The 23,380-nt window shown below is 36.0% G+C and overlaps 1 long non-coding RNA gene across 1 annotated transcript in view; it reads right to left on the reverse strand.

Moving 5' to 3' along the window:
• LOC122237901 overlaps positions 1–5,857 on the reverse strand; it is a 34,448-nt gene extending 28,591 nt beyond the window's left edge. Inside the window, exon 1 of the long non-coding RNA XR_006216640.1 lies at positions 5,775–5,857. This is a non-coding gene — a long non-coding RNA (uncharacterized LOC122237901). The remainder of the gene's footprint in view (positions 1–5,774) is intronic.
• Between the last annotated feature and the right edge of the window lie 17,523 nt (positions 5,858–23,380).

Below are 23,380 nucleotides of genomic sequence, written 5' to 3' on the forward strand. Positions count from 1 at the left end.
CAGAGAGAGCGGTAATCCCAAGTAGGCTCTGTGCTGTCAGCTTGGAGCCCAACATGGGGCTCAATCCCATGAACTATGAGATCATAACCTGAACCAAAACCAAGAGTTGGGTGCTTTAACGACTGAGCCACCCAGGATCCCCCAATATATAACTTACTTTTTAAGTGATGTTGGGCTTAACAATAAGATCACAAATTCCGGAATATTTTAATGGTTGGCTCTCATGAGTCACTATGAGCCAACTCCAGCACACCACTGGTACAGTACAGATAGAAGTATGGAATGGAGATTGATATGGGGTGTTTGGTGGATGTTGTACCAGTGAAAGGCTTTGCTAACACTAGTGATGATTAGTCCAGCTTTGGTGTTCCTGTTCACATTCTATTCTCTTCTCATGTAGATCTAATCTAAATTAGACTAATCTAAATTAGTTTCTAATCTTAAGAGACTCAAACTGCTAGGAATTCCAGCTGCCTATCTCTAAAGCTCCAGAGAAAAATCTTATGAACAGAATTAAAAAACATTTTTTTAAAGTTTATTTATTTTTGAGAGAGAGAGAGAGAGAGAGAGAGAGAGAGAGAGAGAACAGTGGAGGGGAAGAGAGAGAGGGAAATCCAGAGCAGGCTCCAGGCTCTGAGCTGTCAGTGCAGAGCCTGATGTGGGGCTTGAACTCACGAACTGTGAGATTGTGACCTGAGCTGAAGTCAGACACTCAATTGACTGAACCACCCAGGCGCCCCTGAACAGAATTTCCATCTTTCTTTTTTTTCTTTTTTTTTTTTTTTTCTGTTTGAGACTCCATGAAAGAATGCTATTGAAGCACCCATTGGTCAAAAGTCACTCACTCTTTTGGACAAGTAGAACTTCCCCAGGGAAAATGCCAAACATTTCTGCCTCCTTTTGCTTTCCTCCCATGGCTTACTATGCTTGGGCCTGTTCAAAGAACAGCTGAAAGAAAGGATCACCACATTCCATGAAAGACCCTTTTTGGAAGGCGTTTGAACGGGGAAAAGAGAGATCCCAAGGGAGGCTGCTTTCACTTTTCTCTGGGAAGGGTGGCCTTAGATGTGTTTAAGACTTGTGCATATGCTGGTTTTTAAAATGATTTCTGGACATCAATATATGAATGTTAGCTCAAGAATGATGATTATTTATGTATTTATTTATTTTATTTTTTTTCTCAACGTTTTTTTTTTTTATTTTTTTTTTATTTATTTTTGGGACAGAGAGAGACAGAGCATGAACGGGGGAGGGGCAGAGAGAGAGGGAGACACAGAATCGGAAACAGGCTCCAGGCTCCGAGCCATCAGCCCAGAGCCTGACGCGGGGCTCGAACTCACGGACCGCGAGATCGTGACCTGGCTGAAGTCGGACGCTTAACCGACTGCGCCACCCAGGCGCCCTGTATTTATTTATTTTAATGTTTATTTATTTGAGAGACAGAGAGACAGAGCACAAGGGGAGGGGCAGAGAGAGAGGGAGACACAGAATTGGAAGCAGGCTCTAGGCTCTGAGCAGTCAGCACAGAGCCTGACACTGGGCACGAACCCATGAACCATGAGATCATTACCTGAGCTGAAGTTGGACACTTAACTGACTGAGCCACCCAGGTGTCCCAGGAATGATGATACTTTAAAAGAAAGTAAGAGAATCAATGAGTCTGTTAGACATTAACCTACAAGTTGTTTCCATGTCTCAGTTGCTGAACAAATCTTTCTTTTTTTTTCCTGGGACAGGATGGGATGTTAATTGAAATGATTTTAGTGGGTGACCACCCCACACTTGAAATCCCATCTGCCAGAGTTTTCTTCTAGAATTCTATAGGCCTCTCATCTCAAGTTCCTCTGCAGCCCCTTAGAATTGAGTTTATAGGTACTGATGACATTTGTCCTTGTGGTATAATGTTTTATTTTCCCCTGCTCTTTCTTTCTGATTGCAGTGGTGGGGGGAAGAACCAGCACTGGATTCTAGTGTTATAAAGAAAAGTGTAGGTAACGTAGAGAAGAGGTCTGAGCCTGAGCTCTGGGGCTGATGAGAAAGATCCCACAAAGAGACTTAGGTGTGGCCCATGACCCAGAGGAAAACTATGGGAGACTAATACCTGAAAACACGGACAGAACATTTTTTTCCTTTAAGTTTCATTGGGACATAATTGGCATATAGCACTGTACACATTTAAGGTATAATGACTTACATATATTGCTAAATGACCATCAAAGTAACTTTAGTTAATATTCATCACCTCCTGTAGATGCAAAAAACAAACAAACAAATAAACCAAAAACAAAAACAAACCCAAAACTTTCTTTCCTGGAGATGAAAACTTTTTTGGATCTCCTCTCATTGCAACTTTCGAGTATACCTTACAGCAGAAGCACAAAACATTTTCGAAGAAAGAGGATGTGATTCATTTGTGTCAAATGTTGGTAAAGGTTGTAAGAAGAGTGCTGAGAATTCATCATTGGATTTGGTGAAGGTCCCTCATGACCTTGTGTGTTGTGTTAGGGCTTTCCAGAGGACCAGAACCAATGGCATGTGGGATGTGCATATATCTATAGAAAGAGATTTATTTCAAGGAATTGGCTTAGATGATTATGGAGGCTGGGTAGTACAAATCTTCAGGATGAGTCTGAAGGTTGGAGACCCAGAGAAGAGCTGATGCTGTGGATCAAGACTGAAGTCCATCTGCTGGGATATTCTTTTTTTTTTCAGGGGAGGTAGGTCTGTTTGATTAGATGAGGCCCCTCATGTTATAGAGGCAATCTGCTTTCCTCAAAGTCCACAGTATTAAATGTTAATCTCATCCAAAAACACTCTCACAGAAACATCCAGAAGAATGTTTGACCAAACATTTGGGCACCATGGTTCAGCTATGCTGACACATAAAATCAGCATCACGCTTTGACAATAGCAGTTTTGGTGATGGGGTGGGAACAGAGGCCTTATTAGAGTGGGTTCCAGAGATAATGGAAGGGAAAGAAGGAAGACAGTAGAAATCACTTTTTGAAAAATTTTTGCCATAAAGGGATATAGAGAAATGAAGCAGTAACAGTGGGGAGACATGAGATTTCTTTTTAAAGAGAGATATTGTAGGATATTTACATATTGATGAGAATTATCCAGTAGGAAGTAAAAAATGTTGGAAAAAAGAGAGGGGACAATTGTAAGAAAAGAGTCTTTGATCAGATAAGAAGCAACAAGATCCTGTATACACCTGGAGGGGTGGCCTTATGGATAGATTTGGTAGAGGGGGCATGTGGAAGATCTCTTCTGATTGCTTTAGTTTTCTCACTGAAATAAAAATAAAAGTTATTATTTAAGGATGGGGTAAGGGAAGGGGCTATTATAGTATGGAAAGTGATAGCAGAGACTAGGTTGCAAGCTCAGGAAAAATGGTGTTTATTTGGAATTACACTGAGACCTCTCGTTGTAGCTTTCTCAAAGGAAGGAGAAGGAGGCAGGAGAGAAGAGGTGAAGAAAAGTTCAAGTATTTCTTCTTTACGTGGGGAAATCTTGCGTATGTCAGTAGGCTAAGAGGGGGGTGGTGTGGGGAGACTGATGTTCTTTAAGACGATGATCAATTACACAGGTTCTAGATTGTTGAAGTCATTTCCTATTCACCTTTGTAGTCAACAAGTAACTTGTCTAATGTCCTAATTATTATAGATTCTTAAAATTTTCAGCAAATGTTTAGTTTCCTCATTTAGTAAGTGACAGAGGAGAGATTTTTCATCTAATCCATTTCATTTATTCACTGCCTGCTATGTATCAAAGGCCATGGACTCAGAGAAGCCCTAAAACTGAGTTAGACATATGCAAACATTTCTTTGATTTTTCAAGCATAGCTGATTTTTTCATTCTACCTTATCTTTTATTCACAAAAACGACTCTGTTTTTAGTCTTGCAGGAATTTAAAAAAATGTGTAGCCTGACAATCAGAAAGTGCTTCTTTAATTTTTAGGTTTCAGTAGAGGCTCAAAATGTGGCTCTTAATTTATGTGAAGGATGGTATGAGAAGATTGGGGAAGAGGTAGTAGGGTAGGGGATTTCATGCAGGCAAGTAAAGGATGCTTTCAATTCTCATCATGATCTCCATTTGGTCAACCCACTCAATATTTTTACATCTTAATTTGGCTTAACTTCTTAGCAGCATAGGAATTAATGACCCCTCTTCCTTTTCAGGCTCAAAGCCCTCTGCATTGTTCTAAATGTCTGACATCTTCAAAGCTTTTCCACTATGCCTGCTACTCTTCTTGATGTCTACTCCTTCACTAGGCCATCTCCTCCACACAAATACTAGCTGTAGGCAGATTAATATATTCAACCCAGATATCTCTTTGGACCTTCAGACCCATAAATTGAAATGCCTACTTGGTATGCCTTTGGAGGTCTCCAAAATACCTCAAATTCAAGTCTCAACCAGCCTTGATGACCCAAGTTAAAATAATTAGTCCTTCCTTTCTGTTGCCACTACATCTTATTGCAATTATATGTATACCTGTGATCATTACTATCAGCCTGGGAGTGCCTAGAGAAAGAAGCTTTGTTTATCAGTGAATCCCTAGCTCTGGCTCCAGTGCTTGGCACAGGGTGGATAGATGAAAGAATGAATAAATGAATGAATTATTTTCTATCAGTGAAAGACCCTGTGATTTTTTTGAAATTTCAAACATAAATAGTTGAGGAGTACATACTATTTGGTTTCCATCTTCATTATTTCACTGAAACTGTTCCTGTCAAAGTCACCAATAACCTCTATATAACTAAGTTCTGTGGACATTTATTTCTTAAAAATTCATTTTTTACATTAATTTTTTTTCTTTTAGAGAGAGAGCAGGTGGGGGAGAGGGGCAGAGAGAGAGAGAGAGAAAGAGAGAGAGAGACTTTTAAGCAGACTCCATGCTCAGCACAGAACTCAAAATGGGGCTCTATCCCACAGCCCTGGATCATGATCTAAGCTGAAATCAAGAGTTGGATGCTCAACTACCCAGGTGCCCCTCTGTGGACATTTCTCTAGTCTCATCTTATGTGGCTTCTCACTATCATTCCACATGATTTATCCTTCCTCTTGGCTTTCATGGTATTGTATACTCCTGGTATTCTGTCACTGGGTACTCCTTTAAAAAAACTTAAAAAAATGTTTTTATTATTTATTTATTTATTTATTGAGAAAGAGAGAGAGAGAGAGAGAGAGAGAGAGAGAGAGAGCATGAGCAAGGGAAGGACAGTGAGATAGGGGGAGAGAAAGAATCCTAAGCAGGCTCCATGCTGTGAGTGCAAAGCCCAATGCAGGGCTCCATCCCAGGAACCATGAGATCATGACCCGAGCTGAAATCAAGAGTCAGCTGCTTAACCGACTGAGCTACTCAGGCACCCCTAAAAACACTTTTTAATTTAATTTAATTTAATTTAATTTAATTTAATTTAGCTTAGTTTTATTGCGTGTAATTGACAAATAGAAATTTTACAAACTTTAGGTATGCAACTTGATGTTGTGATATATGTATATAGTAGTCTCCCCTTTTCCATTTCCATGGGGAATGTTGTCCAAGACCTCCAGCTGATGACTGACACTGCGGATAGCACTGAACCCTATATATACTGTGTTTTCCTACACATACATACCTATGATAAAGTTTGATTTATAAATTAGGCACAGTAAGATATTAACAACAACTAATAATATAATAGAACAATTGTAGCAATAGATTCTAATAAAAATTGTGTGAATACGGTCTCTCTCTCTCTCAAAATATCTTGTGCTATACACTCACCTTTCTTGTGATGATGTGAGATGACAAATTTCCTACATAGTGAGATGAAGTGAGGTGAATGATGTAGGCATTGTGATGTAGTGTTAGGCTACAGTCTAACAGGGGTGGAAGGTTAGGGAGAGGGCCAGTCTACATTGTGAGATAATCACCAGAATCAAGCTAGTTAACATATCCATTACCTCATATAGTTACTTTTTTGGCTGTGTGTGTGATGAGAGTTCTTAAGATCTACCCTTTTAGCAAATTTCAAGTATACAATATAAGTAATATTAACTAGTCACCATTGGTATATTAGATCTCCAGAACTTATTTATCTTGCATAACTGAAATTTTGTACCCCTTGACCAACATCTCCTCCCCATTTTCCCCACTTCTACCCCCTGGTAACCACCATTCTACTCTGTGTGTCTATGAGGTCAACAATGGTAGAATCCGTGGATACTTCTTTTGAATCTTCTTGGCTCGATCCTCTTCTCTTTGGTCTCTAGATCTTGGTTGGCCTCTAAGTCTTGTAGTGTCACAAGATTGTAATGTAGGCCTCATTGTCTTCTTTCTCCACATTTTTCTCCTAAGTGATCTTATTTAGTTCCATGACTTTAACAATGACTGTCTTAATGCTTTTTAATTTTTATCTCTGATGACATTTTAAAACATTAGGTTTATATTTTACTGCTTGCTTGATAACACCATTAGAATGATAAATATCTCAAATGTATCCGGGATAAAATGAAATTATTAATTTCCTATCTTTTTCCCATCTCACATGTTTCTCCTAGTCTTCCCCAACTCATTATGTGGCTTTCCTATTTATTAAGCCAAACCCTAAGAAGAGGCCTTGATTTCATTCTAATTTACCTCCCACATTCATAGTTTTGTCTCTATAATACAGTGCTTTGCACAGAGTAGTAATAAAACATATTCATTAAGTGAATATTTTATAATATAATACATAGTAAAATGCATCCCTAGTTCTAAACAATTAATAAATGAAGTTTGGAAAAATAACGTTGCTGTTAGTTTTTGGCCTTTTCGTTTTAGACATGGCTTATTTATTTACTTAGGGTCTTCCTTATTGATATGTCATTCCTTGTCATGTTAGTCTTTCCATTTATCCTGTTGAGTGTTTATTTTCCAAGGATTGCTGGCTCCCTCTTTCGAGAATGGAATTGGAAATTCAGATCTGGGCACTAGATGTGTTCATTGCTAGTGTAGTATTGTTATTTCTAGGCCTTCTCAGTTGAAAAAGCAAGGAAATATAAATGAGTATACTAACTATTTTATATACACATATCTTTAAATATTTCTATATGGAACCATGTAACCTATATTAAGCTAAACAGGAGTACACATTGATGTCTCCAACTCCAATCCATCACCACATGGATCATGGATCATTTTGGCTTCCTCCCCTTGCTTATCTGTAATTCCCTCTCATACAATGAAAAAAATGGCTCCCACCACCCACCATACATTTACTTATTTGTTCAATTACAGTATACATGTATTGTAGCTGTATCAGAATTGTTAACCCATACCCCTGTGGAAAACAAGTTTATCAACTAGAGTACAGTGTTTATGTAAACTTCCTTTTCCTATTAGGTTTACAGACTCCATTCATTTCTAAAGTTAGTTAGGTTCAATAATATCTCTTCCTTTCAGTAAGATTGTTTTGTACATATATTTTAAAATTATTTTAATATTTATTTATTTTTTGAGAGAGACAGAGACAGAGCATGAGTGAGGAAGGGGCAGACAGAGAGGGAGACACAGAATCCAAAGCAGGCTCCAGGCTCTGAGCTGTCAGCACAGAGCCCAATATGGGGCTCAAACTCAAGGACTGTGAGATCATGACCTGAGCTGAAGTCGGACACTTAACCAACAAGTCGGCACCCCGTTTTGTACATATTTAATACCTGAGATCCTTTGACCTCCCAAATGATTTAATTTTTTTAAGTTTATTTATTTATTTTGAGAGAGAGAGAGCGCAGAAGTAGGGGAGGGGCAGAGAGAGAGGCAGAGAGAGAATCCCAAGCAGGCTCTGCACTTTCAGCACAGAGCCTGATCCCGGGCTCAATCTCACAAACCATGAGATCATGACCTGAACCAAAATCAAAAGCCAGGCACTCAACTGACTGAGCCACCCAGGAGCCCCAATGATTTAATTTTTTAAAAATTTTGCATACATTCAGGTTGGCTTTTTGTGGAATAAAATTCTATTGCTTTTAACAAATGCATATCATGTATACACATTACAGAATTCCACAAAATAGTTTTGTTGCCCTAAAAATCCTCTGTGATTCACCTACTCAAACCCTGTCCCCATCCCCCTGGCAGCCACTTATCTTTTTACTGTCTCTATAGTATTGTCTTTTGCAGAATGTTATATAATTGAATTATCTAGTATGCGACTTTTCCAGACTACCATCTTTCACTTAGTGATATGCATTTAAGGTTCACCCATGACTTCCTGTGGCTTGATTGCTCATTTAAAAAAAAAATCATGAAATAATATTGTATTATGTTAATGTACCACAGTTCATCCATTCGTATACTAAAGGATATCTTGGTTGCTTCTAGTTTGTGGGATTATGAGTAAAGCTGCTAAAACATTCATGCTAAAATATTTCTGTGTGGTCAAAAGTTTTCAAATCAGTTGGGCAATAGGGAGATAGAGAGCCAGGAAGAGATTTCCAGCCCAGTGTTACCTTTCAGACATAAAAACCCAACTTCTCTTGTTTGTGTCCCTAAGCCAGCTTCAGACAATACACTTAGAGTTTCAAGAATAAAAATCTGTCTTGGGGCACCTGGGTGGCTCAGCTGATTAAGTGTCCGACTCTTGGTTTTAACTCAGGTCATGATCTCATGCTTTATGAGATTGATCCCCTTGTCTGGCTCCATGTTGACAGCATGGGGCCTGCTTGAGATTTTCTCTCCCTCTCTCTTTGCCCCCCCCCAACCTTGTACATTGATATCTCTCTCTCTCTCTCTCTCTCAAAATAAACAAATAAACTTTAAAAAATCCGCCTCTACTGCGCTTCAAGGACTGTCATCTGGAGCACTGGGTCAGCACTGAGTGAGACTCACCAAATGATCTCTGATCAGTCAGCCAGGAATGAAGACAAAGTTGGCAAAGGTGCTCACTTGAGAGATCTGGGGTGGGGGTGGGGCCAATGATAAATTGGATTTGACTGATGGCATTATAAATGCTGAAGAAATAAATTGTTTATGATACTTGTTAAAGATTATAAGGAAAATTTTATTCAGAGGGAGCTAACACAATGGGGTTTTGTAGTAAGGGAGAGAGATTGGGTCAAATATGAATGTGACAAAGAAAAGTAAAGATTTATAGCCAAGGATTCATAGAAGCAGGGTTCTAGTAAGTGAAAAATTACTAAGAGATAGCATAATTCTTTGCTAAATTGACCTAACAGGATTTTGGCTGACGGCAGCCAAGAGAATAAGATACACAGGGTAGGGAATGAAAAATTTGATCAGATATCAAGGGTTATTAGGCCAAGGTTGGGTATTTTCACTTAAGTAATTCAGTGAGATTTTTACTAAAACTTGAGTAGGTGGACCAAGGACAAGAGTTCAAGGTTGAGGCTTAGTCAGAAAGATGACTCCAAGGAGCCTGATTCAAGTTTGGTCAAAAGAGAGTATTGTCACTTAATAAATGATGGAAAGAAGGAAGGAAGGAAGGAAGGAAGGAAGGAAGGAAGGAAGGAAGGAAGGAAGGAAGGAAAAAATAAGTATATGTTAATGTCTACAGACACACACACACACATAAGTTGATAATGGAGGTTAGCCCAGTGTATGAGACACAGAGGCAGTGGGATTAAGCCTGCCTGAAGGAGTCAGGAATGATTTTAGAGAGGAGGTGATGGAAGCTTGGGCTAATTCTTGAAGGAAAGCATTTGTCCTAGTATGGGAAGGAATGTTGTACTTCAGACTGGAGGAGAGAGTACTTGTTGGAATGGAGGGGGGTTAGAGGTGTGCTGTGGGGAGATGATGCTAGGAAGTGAGTTTCAATAGGTTAGGAGAGGGGTTGATGCCAAAAAGAGACAGGAAAGCCTGCAAATGAGATTAGTTTGTGTCCTGTGGATAGAGGGACAAGGGAGCCTGGGCATTCAAAATGTGACTCAGGTATAAACAGCATCTCTATCACCTGGGAGCTTGTCAGACATGAAACTCTTGGGCCCCACTCCAGATCTACTGAATCAGAATCTGCACTTGAACAAGATCCCAGGGGATTCTTAGACACCTCAAGGTTTGAGAAGTACTTCTCTAGGAGTTCTGTGCAGGGATTACTGTGGCTAGAATTGAATTTTGAAATTCTTTCATCTGTGACAATTAAATTTTTCTAGTGCAAACTCATCCAGTTTCTTGTGTGGGGGGCATATACCTGGCAGCAAGTGTTCGGGGAGCAGATAGGGGATGACTGCTGTGTCCTCAGCTCAATATTCAGGCTTTAATTTTATCTGTCTGCTTTCAGCATCATGCCCCATCCCTACCATTTGGACATTATTTTGCACAATCTTGACCCTCTCCTGAGAATAAACTTCTGGTTTCTTGAATAGGGTGAGTGTGGATATTGTTTGGTGGGGGAAAGAATCCAGGGGTCCAATTGTTGTATTTATTTATCAGTATCCTTACTCTCAGCCCCACACCTCATTGTCTGTAGTGCTTCCACATTCAGAAGGATAAATTGGCTTATTTCTCAAGGGACCACCACTCTCCAGGATTGTACCTTGCTCTACTGAGAGAGAGGCGATACTTCTTTATCCACTTTACTATTTCCTAAAATTCTCCTAAATTCTCACAAGCACTATTACTGTCTGTCTTTTTTGTACTTGAAGATTTATATTCCTTTAGTGACTCTTCAGTTGAGTTTGGGAGAAAACAGACAATTCTTCCACATTTAAAGGAAAATTTTCGAGATTATGCTCTAGTTTCTTTTTTTTTTGAAGTAACTTGACTTTAAAAAAATCTATACATATAATAAAATGCACCCATTTAAGCATACTCTCTGATGAGTTTTTATTCTCAATCAAGATGTACAATATTTCTATCAACTCATAAGTTTCTTTCCTGCAGCAGGCAGTTTCTAAAAAGGCTCGTATTGATTGCTACCTCCTAGTACTCTTTCCCTTGTATAATTCCCTCCCATTGAAGGTGAACTGCACCTAGGGACTTGATTCTAATGAATAGAATATGGGAAATGTGATGAGATATTGCTTCTGAGATTAGGTTACAAAAGATTGTGACTTCCATCTTGCTGGCATTCTCTTGCCCTTTGTCCTCTTGCCAGCTTTCTCTGGCAAAACCAGTTTCAATATTGTGAGCTTTCCTGTGAAGGAGCCACCATGTCAAAGAACTGGGGACATAATCTGGTCAACAGTTTATGAAGAATTGAGGCCCTCAATCCAACAACTGGCAAGGAACTGAATCCTGCCAATAACCACCTGAATGAGCTGAGAAGTAGATTCACTCTAAGTTGAGCCTTAAGAAGATTATAAACCCAGCGGACAACCCTGATTGCAGCCTGTAAGACATCCAGAGCCAGAGGAACCAGTTAAGCCATGCCCAGATTACTGGCCCACAGAAACTGAGAGATAATAAATGTGTTATTATCTTTTAGTTTGGGGGTAATTTATTAATAGATAACTAATATGCCTCCTGACTGTTTGCAAATGGTCAGTCAAGTATCCACTGATCAGCAGATTACTTCAATACTGTAGAGTTGTCTTCCTCTTCTAGAATTTCAGATAATATAGTATGTATTTTTGTGATCTACCCATGTTGCATATATTAGGTATTGGTTCATTTTTATTGAATAATATTCCATTGTATGGATATAACAAAATTTGTTCTCTCATTCGTCTATTGTTGAACATTTGTGTTGCTGCTAGGTTTTGGTTATTGTGAATAAAGCTGCTACAAGCATTCATGTATAATCTGTATGTGAAATATGTTCTATTTCTCTTGGGTAAATACTTACAATTGCTGGATCATATGGTAAGTGAAGCCTTGTATATTGTTCTTTTTAAGATCTGTTTCTTAAAGTGTTTGTAACTTTTTCAAGATCCCTTTTTCTCTTGGGCTTTCAGCAGTTGACAGTTATGCACCTTTGTGTGGTTTTCTTTGTATTTGTCATATTTGGGAGCATCAAGTTTCTTGGACTTTTAAGTTAATACTTTCTTTTCATAATTTGGAAAACTTCTCTGCTCTTTATTTAAATATTTTTGTGTTCTTTTCTTTCTGGGACTCCAATTACACATTTGTTAGACTGGTAGGCTACATATCTACAGGCTTGTAGCCTGTAGGCTACATATCTTGTAGGCTCTTTTAATATTCAAATCTATTATTTGAACTAGATAATTTCTACTGATTTATTTGCAAGTTCATGGATTCTTCCCCCATCTTTATTCTACTGTTGAACTCATCTAGTAAATTTTTCATTTCAGTTGTTATGCCTTTTGGTTCTAGAATTTCTCATGATTTCCATTTCTCTATTTAAATTCTGTTTTCTCATTAGAACTCCATTTTCCTTTAATTATTAGTTCTTATTTTTCTTTAATACTTTAAAAATACTTATAAAAATGATTTTAAATCTTTGTCTGCTAAATCCAACATCTTGGGCCACTCAGAGTCAATTTCTATTGACTACTTTACTTTCTTATTTCTTCATATCTAGTATTTTTTTTGAAGTTTATTTTTATTTATTTTGAGAAAGAGAGAGAGAGCAAGTGGGGGAGTGATAGAGAGAGAGGGAGACAGAATCCCAAGCAGGCTCCTTGCTGTCAGCACAGAACCCAAATGGGGTTTGAACTCATGAATCATGAGATTATGACCTGAGCTGAAGTCAAGAGTTGGACGCTTAACTGACTGAGCTACCCACGTGCCCCTGTATCTAGTAATTTTTGGTTGAAAATTAAGTAGCATAGTACAATGTTGTAGTGGTTCTAGGTTCTATTATATTCTTCTAAGAGTTTTTGTTGTTATTGCTGTCGTTCTGATAGTTAACTGTCTTAACTCAGACTGAAAATTCTGCTTCCTCCATGGTGTGCAGTAATTAATGTAACTGCTCAGTTCTTTTAGTTTCCAATTGCTGTGTTTTTTACCCTGGCCTCCCGAGTGGGTTTTTTTCCCCCCAGGTGCTTTGCCTCCTCCCCACACATGCATAATTTTGTGCTCATTGAGGACTTTAGGGCATAGTTTGCATACACGTTTTTAGTCCCACATTTTCTATAGTTCTTTTGCCCCCAGGATTTTAACCCTAAATTTCTACTTCTCTGCCACTGCTAAACTTTCTCTTCTGAAAATTTGAATTGGCAAGCCTCATTAAAAAAAAATAAACAAATAAACTTTCACAGCCATGAGGATTGGAGAGTGCTCTGAGGCAAAAACAAACAAACAAACAAACAAACTAAAGAAAACAAAATAAAAAACAACAAAAATAAAACACAGAGACCCCAAAGACAAAAACCCATAAACTTGTAATTCTCACCTTTAGCAGTTGTAGTCTTTCCAGAATAAGGTCTTCTCTGATTTACCAGTTTCTTTAAATAACTGATTATTAAAAAAAAATAATTGTCCATTTTATTATTACTACCTAGGAAAGGATCCACCAACTACTTCACTTCATCATTATTAGAAGCAGGTTTATATAGTAGCACTACAGCCTTTGTTGTAATAGTTTGTAATAGTTTTCCTGTCTTCTGCATGACTTTAGAAGTTTTTCTGCTGCATAAAAGGACTCTCCAGAGGGGCACCTGGGTGGCTCAGTCGGTTAAGTGTCCAACTTAGGCTCAGGTCATGATCTCACGGTCCGTGAGTTCGAGCCCCACGTCAGGCTCTGTGCTGACAGCTCAGAGCCTGGAGCCTGCTTCAAATTCTGTGTCTCCCTCTCTCTCTGCCCCTCTCCTACTCATACTCTGTTTCACTCTGTCTCAAAAATAAATAAATTAAAAAAAAATTAAAAAGGACTCTCCAGAGCCTACTCCATGATCCTCCTCCAAATCTCCTCTTTCTCTCCTTCAGTCCCTGCTGGGTACTCATGAAACTCAGTGACTTGATTTTTCATTTTATAAATATTTCTTCACATAAAGAAGACTTACACTTTGATATAGTAATTTTTGATCTTTTTCTTTGTTTTCTTTTGCCTTATTTCCTTCTCAAAACTTAGGTTGTATATTTACCTGTATATTCATCAATTTTTGACATAATATCTTTCCATTTAATACTTAAGCAATAGATAATTTATTTGAGTGTATGGCATGAGGTAGGACTTGAACTTCATTCTTTTTTCACTTGTTAACCAGTGTTCCCAGCACCATTTTATTGATTAATGTGTCCTCTTCCCATGAAAGCAAAATGTTGCATGATAGGGAATAGTTCTTCCCCATTTTAGATGTTTTTACCTTTAGGTGCAGGAAGTCTATTAGTGTGATACTTTTGATATCTTTCTATCTCTGTCCTCATTCCACTCCTGAGAAAGTTGAGTGACTTCTCTATTTAATAAATCTTCCAAAAAAAAAAAAAAAGAAAAAAGAAAAGAGTCAAGCATATTTAGTTTGTTTTTGTCTTTTCTGTTGGAATCAAGGTGTCCATAGGGAACAGTCTTTCGGTGTTAAAAGTTTTTGACCTATGCAGCTACCATGGGATTTCTGAAGGGCATTTCTCTTCTCCACAGGAATTCTGAAAAAATTGAGATGATAGAAGCCATTCTTTATTACTGATAAATGTTAAGTTGGAAGATGCAGTTTATTATGAGAGCCAAATGTGCTTGTTGACTGAATCTTGGGTTGGGCAGCTGGACTCACTCAGTGCATGGAAATACTAGACCACAGCAGCCCTTCCTGCATGAAGGAAGATCCTGTTCCTGGAATTAGGGGAGAATGCCTGCCCCTTGTGGATAGCCCAGTCCCAAGTGAAGCATTGCCTCTATTTTCTTCTATATTTATAATTGAAGTGCTTTCAGGCACAGATACACACAGATTTATTTCTGAGCTTTCTTTTAGGTTTTGTTGGTTTGTTAATCTGTTATAGTCAGAGCCACTCTTTTAAAGTATTAGAGCTTTATAATACTTGTTAATGTTTGGCAAAGTGAGTCACTCTTCATTACTTTTATTTTGGTAATTATTGGTGATTACTTGGTATTTTTTGATTATTTTTGAAAATTATTTTTTAGAATAATTTTGTTAAGTGAAACATCTTGTTATTTTTTACATTGAAAATGTGTTAGGGGCCTGGGTGACTCAGTCAGTTAAGCATCCGACTTTGCCTCAGGTTATGATCTCACAGTCCATGAGTTCAACCCTGCATAGGGCTCTCTTCTTTCAGCACAGAGCCCACCTCAGATCCTCTGTTCCTCTCTCTCTGCCCCTCCCCTATGCATAAATTGAAAATGTGTTATATTAATTGAAGAAATAATGACATATTTTTAGTACTGAATTTCTCATTTAGGAATGTGTATTTCTCTTGAGGTTTATGATTTTTAAAAATTTCCAATAAAATATTATAGTTTTACATATAGATAACCTGTATATATTTTCTATTTAAAGCAATTGAGAGAGATCTGATTTTTTTCATTATGAGCACATTTAATGAAATCAGTGGAGATTTCAGTGTTCTTCAGGGTAGCTTTTGTGCATAGAAAAAAATTATATGCAGGATGTTAATGTTAATATTTGATTTATTCAAATTATAAATTTAGAAAACTAGATTTTCCTTAATCATCTTTGTCCACATTACAAACCTTATAATTCTATTAATAAAATTAGCAATATACAAAAAATTACTTTTCCTTTGATTAAAGTTTAATTAATGTAAAATGAATAGAACATATCTCCTTAAACAATCAGCCCCATTTACAACTCTGTTAATTAAATTCCTTCAATCATGAAAGCTGTATTTATTAAGTTTAACATAGTTGAATGCCTCTAAGCAGCATTGCTGAACAGCTCTATTAAGTCTGATAGAACAAACTGATAAATATGGCAAATCTTTAAAAACATTCCAGTGCTGTTTAGAAACTTAGCTAAAGTCTCTTACACCTTTCAACTTACAACTATAAAATCGATTACCTAATTGCATGTTGTAAAATGGAATCACAACTTTAATCTGTTAGATTCTTTCATATGCCCAAAACTCTTAAACCCTGCGATTACTGTAAATACCAAATACACACAGATTGTTCCAATGATTACAAAAACCTGTTTTTGAATGTAACACAAAAGTATTAATATCATTGAGTTATTTACTCAATTTGTATTTAATTCTAAACCTTCTCAGAATTAAAAAGACATCCCATAACATCCAAAAGACAATAACAAAAGTTATTACCCCAGTCAAATGGGGGAGAGATTTTAGCAGAATAAGTTTGCTTCTGGGCCAGAGATTTTTGGCCAGTTACTAGATCTGATTCTCCTGGAGTCACTCAGCAACACATCAATTCAGTTTTTTTTTTTTAAGAGAGAGAGACAGACAGAGAGAGAGAGAGAAGGGTGTGTGTGCTCATGAATGCGTGAGGAAGAGAGGGAATCCCAAGCAGGCTCCATGCCCAGTGTGGAGACTGACATGGGGCTCCATCTCACTATGGTGAGATCATGACCTGAGCTGAAATCAAGAGTTGGATGCTTAACTGAATGAGCTATCCAGGCACTCAACTCAGTTTTTAATAGTCACTGAAAAACAGGGGTTCTGAGTCTATACCCTTTGGAAGAGATTGATCTTTTCTGAGTTTAAGATATACCATTACTTAGCTACTGTTGGGTGTTAAGTCTGCAACGTCCCATCCAGTTTGCTTCACCACATGTTTAGGTCAATAAATCAATTTCTGCATGATTTCATTCCATATTCCTTTCAGTCCTTTCTGTATGCCTCAGTCACACTTTCATAGCTGTTAATTACACCCTGTTGAATTCAGCATACACTCCCTATTTGGTTCACTTCCTTCCCAGGACTGAAGTCATCCTCACTGCAATAGAGACTATTATATAAACATACTTTTGCTCATCACTCAGCCTTTTCAAATCTTTAATTTTTTGTTATGTTTGCTTCAAGTTTTAAAAAACATTAAAACATTTCAGATGCAGTGGGAGCCTCCAGTGTACTCTTTCTTAATTTTGTGTTTTCCTTCCTCAGAGGAACACTCTCCTGAATTTTTTGTTTAGAATTTCCAGTGGAGATATAAATTATTAATTTTAGAATGTTAGTGATGTCTCTTATCAGTTATAATAGTTTGTAGTATTCTAGATTGGTTTTTCATGTATAAAAACATCATCTGGGGATAAGGACAGTTTAAAAATTTTTTTCCCAATAATTATTTGTTTTATTCTTCTGTTTTATTGTATTGGCCAGGACCTCCTCTGTAATGTTGAATGTAAGAAATGATGGTGGGTATATTTGTCTCACTCCTGACTTTATTGATAATGCTTCTCAAGTTGTACCATTAATTATGATATTTAATAAGTCTTTTGTATCATGTTTGATAATATAGGTTATGAGATTAAGGAAATCAGCTCATATTTCAAATTACTTGGGATTTAAAAATTTATTTTTATTTTTATTTTTTGATGTTTATTAGAGAGAGAGAGAGAGAGAGAGAACAGGAGTGGGAGAGGGACAGAAAGAGAGAGAGAGGGTCTGAAGAGGGCTCTGTGCTGACAGTAGATACCTGAGAGAAAGTCAGACACTTAACAGACTGAGTCACCCAGGAACCCCTTTTGAGATTTTTTTTAAAGCATAAATTGACTTTTATCAATGTTTTCAGCATCTTTTGAAATGATTGTGTATTTTTCTGTTTTAATCCATTAATTTACTTATACTACTAGTATTCTGATATCAAATCATATTTTCATTCCATTTAGTTAATGCTAATGGTTATACTATACCAGAGTAAAATGCATTAGGTAGTCTTCTTTTTCTTTCCAATTTTGTAAGAGTTCCTTGAATGTTTTGGAAAATTCACCTATAAAACATTCTAGCCTTGGTGCCTTTTGTAGGGAAAGGCTTTTGATTACCAATAAAATTGCTTTAACCTGGTTTTTTGTTGAGGTTTTCTATTTCTTCTTAAGTTGATCTTGGTAATTAATTGTGTTTCTAGAAATATATATAATTCATCACATTTTCAAATCTGTTAGCATTTAATTCATATTATTATCTTATGATTTTTAAAACTACTGTTCTGAGATTATCTTCCTCTTTCTGTTTTAAACATTGTTGATTTGTGTCTTTTCTCTTGGCAGTCTTACTGCAAATTTGTTTTATTAATTTTTATAAAGCCCACCTTTCATTATTATTTATACTATGATTTGTGTTCTATTTAATTAATTAAAAATTTTTTTAATGTTTATTTTTTAAGAGAGAGAGACAGCGAGCAAGTGAGGAAGGGGCAGAGAGAGAGGGAGATGCAGAATCAGAAGCAGGCTCCAGGCTCTGAGCTGTCAGCACAGAGCCCGACAAGGGGCTCAAACCCATGAGCTGTGAGATCATGACCTGAGCCGAAGTCGGATGCTTAACCGACTGAGCCACTCAGGTGCCCCTCTATTTAATTCATTTTAGCTATTAACTTAATTCTTTCCCTCTTCTATTTTCTTTGATCTAAGATGTTGTGTCCTGTTTTGCTTTGTGAGTTGAGTATTTAGTAATTATCTTCAAGCATTTTTTACTGCATGACTTTATAACTACAGTTTTGGTACAGCTGCACCACACTAGTTTTCCTATGTACCACTTTTATTGTTATTCAGTTCTAATATTTAACATTTCCATTTTAATGTTGTCTTCATTTTGTGAGTTATTTCAGAGTTCATCTAGAAATTTCCAAACATACATTTCTTAAAAACTATCTTATCATTGCTTTCTAGTTAATTTGACCGAGATTAAAGAACATAGTTTGTGTCATTGATTCTTTGAAATCACTTGAAATTTTCTTTGACATCGAAGATATGTTCAATTTTTGTAAAAATTTCATGTGTAATTTAAAAATTGGAGTGCCTGGATGGCTCAGTCGGTTAAGCATTGACTTCGGCTCAGGTCATGATCTCATGGTTTCTGAGTTTGAGCCCCACATCAGCTCTGTGCTGGTAGTTCAGAGCCTGGAGCCTGCTTTGGATTGTGTGTTTCCCTCTCTCTCTGCCCCTCTGCTACTTGCACTCTGTCTCTCAAAAATAAATAAACATTTAAAAAAAATTAAAAAATTATTTTTCCCACTTCTGGGGTAGAAAATCCCTCTTATATGTATTTCAAAGAAAGTTGAATTTAGTAGTTGAGATTACAATTTTTGTAATTACAATTACTGACAATTGTGACTTATTTCTACCATCTTTTTTTCCTTTTAATCATCCTTTTCTTGCCTTTTTTTGTACCCCATATTTCCTTCTTTTGATGTATTGATAAAAATTTCTATACCTGCCCATTTTCCTTTCTCAGATGGTTTGGAAGCTCTGGATGATATTTCTATTCTTTTGACATGTTCATACTTAAGTGTAATTTTTTTTTTTTTTTGGTAACAAAGCCTACAGTTACTTAGTGTGCTTTTTTTTTCTTAAACATGAGAGAGAACTTATCAGTGGTTGACAACTCATTAAAAAAATCCTCTGTCTTCTGCCTTGCCACTCCATCATTTTGAAATTGCTATCTAGAAAGTGCTGAGAGTCACATAGGTAATATAAAATTTTCTTGTAGTCGATTAAAAAAAGTAAAAAAAAAAATAGTGAAAATAATTTCAATAATGTTTTCTTTAATTCATATCCCAAATACTATCATTTTAATATGCAATCATTTAATATGCAATCAAAACCATTAATGAGATATTTTAAATTATTTTTCATACTAAATCATTAAAATGCAGTGTATATGTTAAACTTCATCATTCTTCAATACAGATAAGCCAGATTTTAAGTACTCAGTGCTCACATATAGCTAGTGGCTACCATATTGGACAGCTCAGTTCTAGAATTTTCATTTTTACCATATTCCAAACATAAAAATTACCTATAATTATTAATTATAGTATATATACACATATATAATATATGTTATATACTATATGTTTATATATATATATATATATATAGTATAGATATGTTAACTTTACCAACAAATCTATTTATTTTTAGTTCTTACTATTATTTCTTCTATACCATGTTTTCCCTCTGTATTTGCTTTTCTTTCTGTTGAATCACATGATTTGTAGTTCTTTTAGTGAGGGACTGTTAGATATAAAAATTGAAACGTTTATAGATCTGAAATGTTCTGTTTTGGCCTCACTCTTGAATAATGGTTTAGTTGGTTATAACACTATGTTGACAATCATTTTTCCTTATGGTTTTAAAAATATTACTCCACTGTCTCCAGGCTTCAACAGTGAGCCTAGCTATTTTCCCTTTTCTTGGAAAGAGTACTTTAAGTGCCCTTTGTCATTAAGGAGCTGAATTCTGGACCAATTGGCTTGCTCCTGGATGAAAGCCTAGCAGGCCCATAGCTTTGAATTTATTTATTCCCTTGTACTTCTCTTCAGTTTCTCAACTGTGGTGATGTTTATTTTATTTTTGAATTAGCTATGGTTTTCTAATATTCTATTTTACATTTCTTCTGTCATTGACAAGGGGTGTGTCAAAGCATGAGCTAATAGAACCATCTTGTTCAGAAATCAACAACTTTGCTAAAATGGAATCTTAGGTATTGATTGTTTTCTTGCATCTGTAGTATCTTTGCCTTTATAATTTCTATTTTTTTTTTTTTTTTTGCTTCATGGTGTTCAGGAAAAATATTGATTTCCGTACACATATTTGTAATCACACACCTTCCTTTCTAATTGTTCTGCTTATTTTTTCAGTTGATTTTGTAGGCAAAAGGTAACATAACTTGCAAATAATTTATTTTATCTTCCTCTGTTTGACATGATTTATATGATTTCTTTTTCTTATTTTATTGCATGGGTCAGAACTTCCATGTTAGTTAACAGTGGTGATAGCTAATATGCAGATATTGTCTCTAACTTTAAAGAAGATTTAATCTAATGTTTCATCATTAAGAGTAATAGTGGAACTTGATCCAAAATAAATATTCTTGATTAGGTTAAGTAGTATCCTTTTAATTCTAGTTATCCAGTTATTTTTAAAATAAATCAGAAATGACTGTAAAATTCTTCTAAACACCTTTTACTTTCCCTCAAGATATTCATATGCTTTGACTTATTATTGTGTTAATGTATATTGATTTTAAAATATTGAATCATTCTTCATTCCTGGAATAAATCTTATTTGGACATGGAGTACAATTCTTCTAATATACTGCTGGATTCCATTGCTAATATTTTAGTTAGACTTTTAGATTAAAATAACAAGAGAGATTAGCCTGTAGTTTTCCTTTTTGTGCTTTCTTAAGTTTTGATTGGAGAGTTATGATGACTTTGTAAAATTAACTGGGAAGGTTTCCATCTTTTCATATGCTCTGAGAAAGTTTAAATAGCATAGGAATTATCTGTTCCTTGAAAGTTTGAAAGAATTCATCTGTGAAACCATCAGATTATTGTTTCTGAATTGTTATTTTTACATTATGTATCTTCTGTTTCAGAAGTTATTTTTTAACATTTGCAATTAATTAGTTAACCAGACTTGCAGCAGCTCTTCCTACTTAACTGTTTGGTGCAATTGCTCACTGTCATTTTATACCATAACTGCTCCATTCTTAGGCTTTCATTTAGCTAAGTGATATTTTAAGATTTAAAAAAATTGTTTATTTATTTTGAGAGAGAGAGCGAGAGCATGTGTGAGAGAGAGAGAGAGCGAGAGCGAGCAAGAGAGAGAGACAGAATATGAGTGGGGGAGTGGCAGAGAAAGGGAGAGAGAGAATGCCAGGCAGGCTCCACGCTGTCAGTACAGAGCCTGACACAGGGCTCAATCCCATGAACCATGAGATCATGACCTGAGTTGAAATCAAGAGTTGGATGCTCAACTGACTGAGCCACCCAGGTGTCCCATGATTCTTTAAGGAAGATTATGTATATTTAGACCCCTTGTTCATATGATTTTTATACATGAAGGATAATTTCCCTGAAAGCAATTCTTGGGCCACAACCTTTTCTTCTCAAAACCGTGTAGACTTTCACCTGATGTTTAGTATGGTGGTACAGAATTCTAAAATAGTCTAATGTTTATTCCTTTGAAGATAAGAAATTTTTTCAAAACTATATTATTCCTGGATCTTAGGGAATTTTTATCTGTAACCGATGATTTAAAAATTCCAAGATATGCATAGACTTGCATCATTGCTTATTGGTTTATGTTTAGAATGTAGTTTACTCTTTCAATATGCATTCCCCTCCTTTTTTCTTTTTGCTTTTTAATGTATTTTACTTACATATATTTTATGTACACATAAAGCTGTTGCTTTAGTTCCAGTTCTCATTTTTTTATGAAGAATAATCCCTAGGCTTGATTATTTATTTATATTCCAGATATTTGAGAACTTCTTTTGCAGTAGGGTCTGATCTAGGTACATATGTGCAATTTCTCTCATAAATTTCTTTGCTGAGATTTTCTCTCTATATTCTGATTTGATTTCTTTATATTTTTTAAATCTCCATCATATTTCTTTTCACTTAATCTTGTTATCCTTTCATCTTTTCATCTTTTATTTTTAAGAATACTTGCCTCTGTTTTTACATTCTTTTGAGAATACCAAAAAGTTTTATGAATTAGTTTCCTAAATCTTGCATTAAATAATTTTGAAAAGTATGTTCTGTCCCTGAATCTTTGGATCAAGTTTCCTTTCCTCTCATTCTGCTATACTTTTTTTCATAGACTCCATTTACTTTATTTATTTATTTATTTATTTATTTATTATTCTGGAATCTCTATGAATAATAGCTGTGTTGACTCAGAGCTTGCCAAAAGATTTTGAGAATTGCTTCTAGCATTCACCACATTCCCTCTTCAGGTCTACTGTTAGATGTATTCAGTTCTCATCCGTGGTAAACATCTATTATTTTCCCTTCTCATTGCCCCACTTCTTTTAGGAACTGCTCACCCCTCTTCTGGGAGCTGACTCTCCCCTGCTCCATCTGCAATGCCAGGTTTATGCCACATTACCCCATCTCTGAGGCACTTTTAGGGTACCTGACTGAGACTAGGCCATTCACTCTTTCATAGGAATTTTGAAATTAGAAAAACAAGGAAATATCTGGTTTTCCCTGGTTCACTGAAGTTGTAGCTCAAAAGTTAGAAACTATTTGTAATCATATATGTGTATATGTATATTTTTCTATCATGGTATTTTTCTATCATGTGGACTGGAGAAGTGGAAAATGCTGCTATATATAGAGAAAAAGATGAATAAAGCAGATAAACAGGGAGAAAAGGAGATGATAAGACTCATAAGTATGGAAAGGGGTGTTGGACTGGAATCCAACACTGAGGTGTTGGATTGGAATTTGGAAGTATCATGAATTCATGGATATATATATATATATATATATACACATATATATGTATATATGGAAACACACACATATGTCTATGTCTATATCTATCTATATATACATCTATCTATATCTATGTCTATATCTATCTATATCTATATCTATATCTATATCTATATCT

Source organism: Panthera tigris, chromosome B1 (genome assembly GCF_018350195.1).
Source record: "Panthera tigris isolate Pti1 chromosome B1, P.tigris_Pti1_mat1.1, whole genome shotgun sequence".
NCBI lineage: Eukaryota > Metazoa > Chordata > Mammalia > Carnivora > Felidae > Panthera > Panthera tigris.